This window comes from Octodon degus, unplaced genomic scaffold (assembly GCF_000260255.1).
Source record: "Octodon degus isolate 3935 unplaced genomic scaffold, OctDeg1.0 scaffold00009, whole genome shotgun sequence".
Lineage (NCBI taxonomy): Eukaryota > Metazoa > Chordata > Mammalia > Rodentia > Octodontidae > Octodon > Octodon degus.
The window spans coordinates 15,375,387-15,383,886 of record NW_004524585.1 but is presented as its reverse complement, the minus strand read 5'-3'; the positions used below and the strand labels follow the sequence as shown (position 1 = coordinate 15,383,886).

At 38.1% G+C, this 8,500-nt stretch overlaps 1 protein-coding gene across 7 annotated transcripts in view; it reads left to right on the top strand.

Moving 5' to 3' along the window:
- Positions 1–8,500, top strand: part of Fer (FER tyrosine kinase) — a 485,925-nt gene that overhangs the window by 452,946 nt on the left and 24,479 nt on the right. The gene's annotated exons all lie outside the window — the stretch shown is intronic.

Below are 8,500 nucleotides of genomic sequence, written 5' to 3'. Positions count from 1 at the left end.
GCAGGGTAGCAGGAAGCTCTCCGCACACTCACCGGACCTGGGCTAGGACTGGGTCTGGGGGCTCCCGGAACTCGGCAGAAAATCCTACCAAGGAGACAATTTATATCAAGAGAATGTAAAAGTTATTTTGGGGAGAAAAGACAGTAATTTTCAAAAAGTGAGTGTATAAATGTACAGCCTATGATACAGTCAGTGCTAGAGGGATTTTTTTCTGTAAACATAATTTTCATTGGTATATGTTTGTGATACATAATAATTACACTTGTATTGGGGAAGTCGTGTACATACATCAGAGGGGAAAGTAAAAATGGTTAAGATGTGATATGCATGCATACAATTCCACTAGAGGCATTCTATAAACAGTATCAATAGAATCCTGTCTCCCAAAATGAGATGCAGGGATTATGGCTGAGATAAACAGGTGCCAAAAGGAAGCACATTTCCTTGGAAACATCCTCCATTGACATTTGAAGGTCAAATTATGAATGCAGAGTCATAGACTCTGTCTCTGAAGAGTCCCGGCGCACTCTCCCCATACCTCTCAAACTGGCTCTGCACAAAAATAAGATGCGGCAGCTACAGTAATCTTAAGAGCAGACCAGCTGCACTGATAACAGCCCATTTGACTCATTTTAATTTACCTGCCTTTTCACTTTTCCTCATGATGGTGATTAGAGTGACAAAGAAGAGAACCTAGTTTTTCTCTCTTTATTCAATCTACTTGAACCTTGTGAGAGCATCTGCAGAAAGGAAAGGAAATGAAGCAAAGACATCTTTCTGTGTGAAATCAAATAAATATCTAATGATAAATTGGAATGCCATCCATGCTCACTATTTCAGAAGTAATGCTGTAGAATAAGGCAGCCCATACAGATTTCCTGCCCTAAAATTAAAAATTAGCTAGTGGAGCCATACAGATGTCTCTGGGGCAGTCAGTCAGATCCCTTTCTCTGTGATAGGGACTGTCATGTCTTCAGACCCCTTGGAGAGAAACAGCACCAGATCAAATGACAAGGGTGAGGAGAGATTCTCCAGGCATCCTGTCCACCAGGAAGCCAGCCACTTGCCAAGCACAGAACTGATGCTGTCCATTCTCTTTCCTTTCTGTTTTTGGATCTAAGTAGCTTTTCTTAAAAGAATATTATATACATAATGGCAAATACTTTTTGTATGTTTTAGAGGAAGTAAAGTCCTGTTCTGAAGAGTTTAGTCATAACTTGGCCAGGCAAACACTAGCTTTCATATATAATTTCTTCTCTACTTCAGGTATTCAGACTTCCAGCTATTAAATTCTGATTCTTTGTGATGACAAAATTAGGTCATCAAAATCCTGATGTAAGCTACCCTCTTTTTTATTGCCTTTAATTTTATTTTTTCTAAGTTAAAATGCCAAAATAGACACAGTTTGGCAGCTCTTGGGCAGCATCATACGCACTTCCCTAAACCTTTTAATAGACACAGAATGTCAACTGCCTGGGTCTCAGAGGAAGAGAATCCTTTGAGACCAGTTGTGTAATTCTATGAAAATACACTAAGAATTTTTCTATCTAAAGTCTGAATTTTAACAAAAAATAGACTTTGAGTACCTGTACTTTCTCTTGGGAGTCTGATAGACTAACTGATGTTGCGTATGGAAGTTAAGGGAAAAATGACACTTTGCTGTGTTATTTCATTCTTTGCAACTCTGAGCTTTTTTTTTTTTTTTTTTTTTACCTTTTTCACATTCTGTCTGTTCAAGATGTGCTAAAGGCTTGCAGGGTATTTGTCATACATAAACACCGAATGTGAAGATCAAGGGTAAAGTAAATATGTTAGATTAAAAATAGAAAAAATAGGACCATGAGCTTAATAGAAAGTGTGACACTGAATTCTGTTAACATATTGTCCTTCAAATTCCATTGTTTATAAAAGGTTCATTATATCTGTTAACTTTTTAACATTTCTATGGGATGCTTATATAATTTCAAATTCTGAGGCCATGAAAATTGTACTTTGAGACACAAATTGTTTTTAGTGGCCTAAAATGATGTGTTTTTTTCAAGAATGATTACTCTCAATTTTGTATTGTTAGTACCTTTAAATAAAAAAGAAATAATGAAATCTGAAATAATGAGCTACAGCATGTAATAGTATAAATCAATCTTTATGTCTGTACTAAGAATTCCAGGTCTAGCTTCTTTTGTAGGAATTTGTCAGTATAGTCCCTTAAAGGAAAATAAAGGTAGTCATGCCATTATTTTATTTGGATATTAACACAAATACCACCATTTTTCCATGGGACAAAATCATTAAAGTAATATGTAGTTTAGTTTTTAAAAAAGGTCAAGTGAGAAAGACTTGGTGCTACATAGATCAGTTAGCTGAGCCTCGCTGGCCCCACCAGGTCCATCTCGTCACGTCCTGGGCACAAAGGAAATGACTAAATCGAAACCCTACCAAGGTAAAGGAAGTAGCAGAAAATATATCCTCAAAAGCATTTTAATATAGTAAAGAGAAGCAGAATCTTAATACATTTATTTATTTGGTGTAACTTAAATATATTATTTGCACATATGGTCTCTAATTTTATCATCACATATAGAGAAATGCATAGTAGCATGCCATGCTAAGGTCTTTATAAGAATGCACCATTAAGTTTAGAATGATGAGATGTGTAAGAAGATCTTAAGAGACTTGACACATATTTATTGACCTTCACTGCAGTATTGTTTTAATAAAATGTACCCATTTTAGGGTATGGTTTGAGTTTTACCAACTGAGTGCAGGCATGCAACCAGCACTATATTTCATTCCCTCCAGAAAGTTCCCTTGATCTATTCACAGTCTTCCTGTCCTACCCCTGACCCCAGGAGGCACTAATCTGCTGTCACTGTACTTTTACCCTTTTCTTAAATTTCATTTGAACAGAATCATGTCCTACTGCATAGACTCTATTGCTTTGTCATGATGCTTTTGTTAGTCAGCCATACTATTGCATATATTTATAGTTTATACCTTTTTTATTGCTGGGTAGTATTTCATTGTGTGATATATTATAGTTTGTTTTCCAGTCACCAACTGATGGACATGTGTGTTATTTCTAACTTAGATAAGTTATGAACAGAGTTGCTTTGAATAGTTGTGTAGGTCTTATGTGTGAATATATTTTCTTGGTGGGTAAACATCAAGAACAGTGGTGGTAAACCTATGGCATGTGTGTTTCTTTTTTCTTTTAGCCCAAAAGACATTAGTGTATGAGTTATCTCTAAAGTAAAACCTCAATATTCAGGTTTAATTGCAGCACTGGCACATTGTGATAAATAAGCTGACTCTGGGCAGTCATCTCAAAGGTTTGCTAGCAGTGGTCTAAAAGTTGAATGGCTAGAAAAACTTGTTTCACTTTATAATTAACTGCCAAATACTTTTGCAAAGTGGCAGCTTCATTTTGCATGCCCACCAGTGTGTCAGTACAGCAATTTCTCCATATCCTTACCAGCACTGCCTTTGTCAGTCTTTTGATTTTTAATTATTTTAATGAAGATGAAGTAATAACTCATTAAAATTTGAGTTTTGATTTTACGTTCCTAATGATATTATCTTTTCATATGCTAGTTTCCTAATGAAATCCCTTTTCACGTGCTTACATGCACTCGTTTTCTGAAGTGTTGCTCTTATTTTGTCCAATTTTTTAGAATTTTGTTACCTTGTTATTAAGTCATAATCATTCGTTATGCTTTTGAATACAGTTCCTTTATTAGATAGATATTTTACAAATATTCTTTCAGTATGTGTTCTGGTTTTTGTAAGATGAGAAATTTCAAGTGGATGAAATCTAACTTATCTATCCTTTTATAGGTCATATTTTTGGTGACATAAGAACTCCTATTTGGTTTGGGGAGATAGCTCAGCGTTCTAAGTGCCTGCCTGGCAAGTCAAGGACCGGGGTTCAACCCCCATTGCCACATGCTGTGCGGGCCCGGCCCCAGCCCACCAAGCTGGCCATGGAACCTGGACGTGGTGGTGCATGCCTATGATCCCAGTGCTAGGGAGTCTGAAACAGGAGAATCGCTACAAGTCCAAGCTGCGTAGCTTGACCCTGTACCGAATACATAAATTAAAGAAAGATCTCCTTTGTAATCAAGATCACAAAGATTTTCCCCCATATAGTTCTAAAAGTTTTATACTAGCTCTTGCTTTAGATTTCCCATACAGTCCTGCCTCGAGTCCTTGCTGATTTGTGATCCTTTCTGCCTTCCTTCACCTTTTTGTTACTTGCTTGTCTGCCTTATTTCCCACTCTGCATGTCTTCTATTTAGCACATTGGTATCTTTTCTGGTGCTCCCACTTCTAATCCTATCTCATTCCTTCAAGGGCCAAAAACATGGGAAATCTTGTTTTATTTGTCTTCTTTCCTTTCTTCTCTTTCTTTTAGTAGGATTACTAAGAACATGTTCTTTCAAGTCGTAAGTATTCCTTTCCTTTACTTTTTTTCCTAGAAAAATGCTAAGTTGGGGGAGGGCTGGTAGAAATATGTGAAAGTTCAAAAATGTATACTTCTTAAAACAATTTACTGCAAATGTTCAAAAGATAACACTATATTAATTTGATGTTATTAAGTTGAGGCCCATACTCATACCACTAGAAGAGTGATTTAGTCATTCCTTTACAGAAAGACAAGATTAAGACAATTTGTTTTTCCCTGGGTCATGACAAATGGTTTTCATAACTGGAAATTGTTTAGCAGGGCTTTATTCGAGCAGAAAGCATTTGTGGTCATCCTTCCTCTGTCTGCTGCTGTTTTTGTGCACCATCGTGCCCTTTTTTGACCTTTACTATTCTTTTCACTGACTCCTTTTTAACTTCCACAGTATAAACCTCTTAGGGACAGAAATATTGGTATTTTCAAACTGATGCAGTTCTTCTTCTTCTTTTTTTTTTTTTTTTTTTTTTTTTTAGTATTTAGTACAGGATTTACAGGGTCTCACTACACAGATTGAACTCATCCTCCTGTTTTCAGCTTCCCAAGCACTGGGATTACAGGCACGCACCACCACACCCAGTCTCAGTTGCTGTCTCAGCATGTGCTGGGGGTGGGGCCAGCATGGCCTGTGGAGCTAGGGATTGAACCCTGGCTTCTGCACTCTGCGTAAGCAGGCACTTAATCCACTGAGCTATCTGGCCAACCCTAAAAAGGATGCAGTTCTTGCTGCATACTGTATCATATGTTCAGAAAATGTTTGCTAAATGAACGATCTTACCCTTTTTTTAACATTTCCAGAGGAGGAGATTCTGTCATCACTCTGTATGTTAAAACCCAAAATTCCTATGAGTACCAAGTATGCTGTCTAATCTACTGTATAATATAATATAGACCAACTTTCTTCACAGTTATCTTATTTCTCTTGCTGACTCGGTTCAGGCTGCTAAACAAGGTACAGTACCATCAACTTGGGTAAATTATAAGCAGTAGAAATCAATTTCTTATAGCTTTCAAAGCTAGGAAATGTAAGACTAAGACTGTAGTAGGTCTCGTAACTGTGCATTACTGCGTCTTGGTTTGAAGATGGCCATCTTGTGTCCTCACAAGGCAGAAAGCGCAGAGAAAACACTCCTTTTCTCTGTATAAGGGCACTGATTTCCATTCATGAAGGCGCCGCTCTCATGAGCTAATTACTTACCAAAGGCTCTCCTTCTAACACAGTCCTCTTGTGAAGTTAGGATATAAAGAACTAAATATAGGTAGGGGCCAAAAACATCCAATCCACTGCCATCACAACTATATTATCAGAGATTTAGCTATCCACTGACACTCTTTTGAACATTACTCCCGTCTTTCTAAACCCAGTAGTCGCTTTTCACTTTTTAGTAAATCACAATCCCTGTTTTGAGTTTGGGCTTTTCCTCTTTGCCACATATCCTTATGAACAAGGAGGCTTTTCTTTTCCATGGAAAGAACCACTGTTGATCTTTCTGATTTTTACTAGTTCACCATGAGTAGAACTCATCTTTGTTGAAAAGATGAGTTTTAGAGTGTCTCAGTTACTCTTCTCTCATTGTTGGGACAAATACCCGACACCCAAAATGAAGGAAGGAAAAGTTTACTTAGCTCAGAGTCCCTGGAGGTTTCAGTCCATACTCGGCTGGCTCCAAGGCAGAGCAGCACATGGCAGAGGGCAGCAGTTCATGGCAGCAGCAAAGAACAAAGAGCAAATGGAGGAGCAGTGGCAACAACAGCAACAGAAGAAGTCTGTCTCCCTTAGTTTGCTTTCAGGTTATATGCCCCAGACTGGGTGTAGCACTCACACCCACAATCCCAGCAGTACTAAGACCCATAATCCCAGTGGATCATGAGTTAATCTCAAACTCTAGAAGTCCCTGCCCCATGAGGCTTTGGGGAGACAACTAGATACAAATCATAACATAGAGAAACTATTTTGGTTATTGCTCTAAAAATAGGCATTTGTTCTTTTGCTAATATTAGAAGAGTAGAGTTACTTTTGGTGCATATAATTTAATTTTATTTTAAAATATTAAACATTCATTTAAAATAATTACTGTTTAGTGTATTTCTTATAATCTGACATACATTATGATCTAGAATATGAGATTTCATGTTGATTTGATGAGAGTTTTATATATATATATATATATATATATATATATATATATATTGGACTGCATAAAATTCAGGAAATAAAGCCAGTTCCTTGTTTGCTTATTGTTTTTGCTTATTGTTGTATTAAAAGGATCCATCAACAAAATGCGTAAGCAAGTTTAAAAAAAAAAAGTAACTGATTCTGAGAAAACGACTGAAACAGCTAGTAGCTGGCTTGCCTGTTCCTTCTCGAAGACACACATACTCTCAACAGTCTGTCCCCACAGGCCCTCATCAGCCTTGCTTCAAATAGGCTGAGCAGTGAACCTGACAGAACTTCCACCAAAATGACATCATTGCCTACTTGATAGTCAGCCCGTATACTAGTCTAGTGTGATTCCGCAGCTACTCACATTGTTTGCTCATGGACCGAATGTGAATGACCCTCTCTGCCAGTAGCCAGTTTGCTATCAAAATATTCAAAAGCAGCCTCCGTTTTCTTTATTAGCATTAGTTACTGTTTGCATAGAAGACAGGTCGTCTGGTCACTGATGCCTGCTTCTGTCGCTGCCTCGCTCCATTTGTGCCAATATTGCTGACATTCCATCTGTTACAGGAGTTAGACATTGCCCCTTGCAAATCAGTCATATATTGGTACTGACTTGTGCTGCCCCTGTTCTTGTGCTCAGCTCAAATGTGTAGATTCCTTATTATATTATTCGCTGCATTTTCTGCTTAGTATCATTAACATACATCTTTGAAATGACTTTTGCTTTTAAAAAATATAGTACTTTGGCGAGATAGCTCAGCAGACCACGCACCTGCTTAGACAAATGCTGGGACTGTGGTTTGATCCCTGGCACCGCATGCCTTTCTGGCCCCACCCCAGGGCACACTGAGTGGTCATGGAGACCGGGTATGGTGGCACACACCTGTAATTCCAGCACTGAGGAGGCCAACAACAGGAAGCTCACTTCGCGTTAAATGCCTAGTGAGACCCTGTGCCAAACATAGTAAAAAATAGTAATAAATAAATAAATAAAAAATATAGTACTTTTTACTCTAAGGATGCTGTTTTCCCTCAAATTCTGCTGGTAACAGTACTGCCACGCCTGCTGTTAGCATACACACATCGCACCCTTTTCCTCCATACCACACGTGCTCTGTATGAGCATAGCAACGTCAGCAAGCATTTACCTTCCTCCTCACGGCCTCCTCCTTCTCAGGAACGTCCTGGGGTCATGTAGAATGCTGTATCCATCGTTTAACACATGCATCTACCATTTTTCTAGGCAGAATAGCCCATTCATTTCTGTGCTCCTGCCATATCTTGCTTCTTTCCTCTTCCCTTCTTGTAGATTCCCTCTGTCCCTTTTGTGGCCTGTGTCCTTAGATAATTCCTTTAGATGTATACTGTTTAATGACACATTGCCTGTCTGGCTTCACCATGAGGACAGAATTCTTGTCTTTTTGAGTTTTCTGCCTTGCCTGGAATAGTGCCTGACAATTACTAAGTCATATATACAAAATTTTTGAAGGAATAAAATCATTTTTTTGGCCTTCTACCCTCAACTTTAAGCCATTTTAGATAATTATAAATTATTTCTGAGCTTTTTTGATTCCAAATATATTCCACATCGGTTAACCTTCATGATGACTCAGGATCATTATTCATATCCCTCAGTGTGGTTTATTTTAATCTGATTTCAGAGTTCCCTCAAATCCTCTAGAGAAGTTTACCTCTAAATTAACTTCAATATGTCTGGAGTTTTAAATCTATTTTTCTCCTCTTTAAACAAGGCTCTAAGTGGTCATGCAGAACTTCGGGGCAAGTAGAACTCCATGGGAACACAGAGGGGGGCAGAGTTATTGCAAGCAGCATTATTCAGAAGAGATAGTATTTAAGTATCCTGGGAGACGTTAATG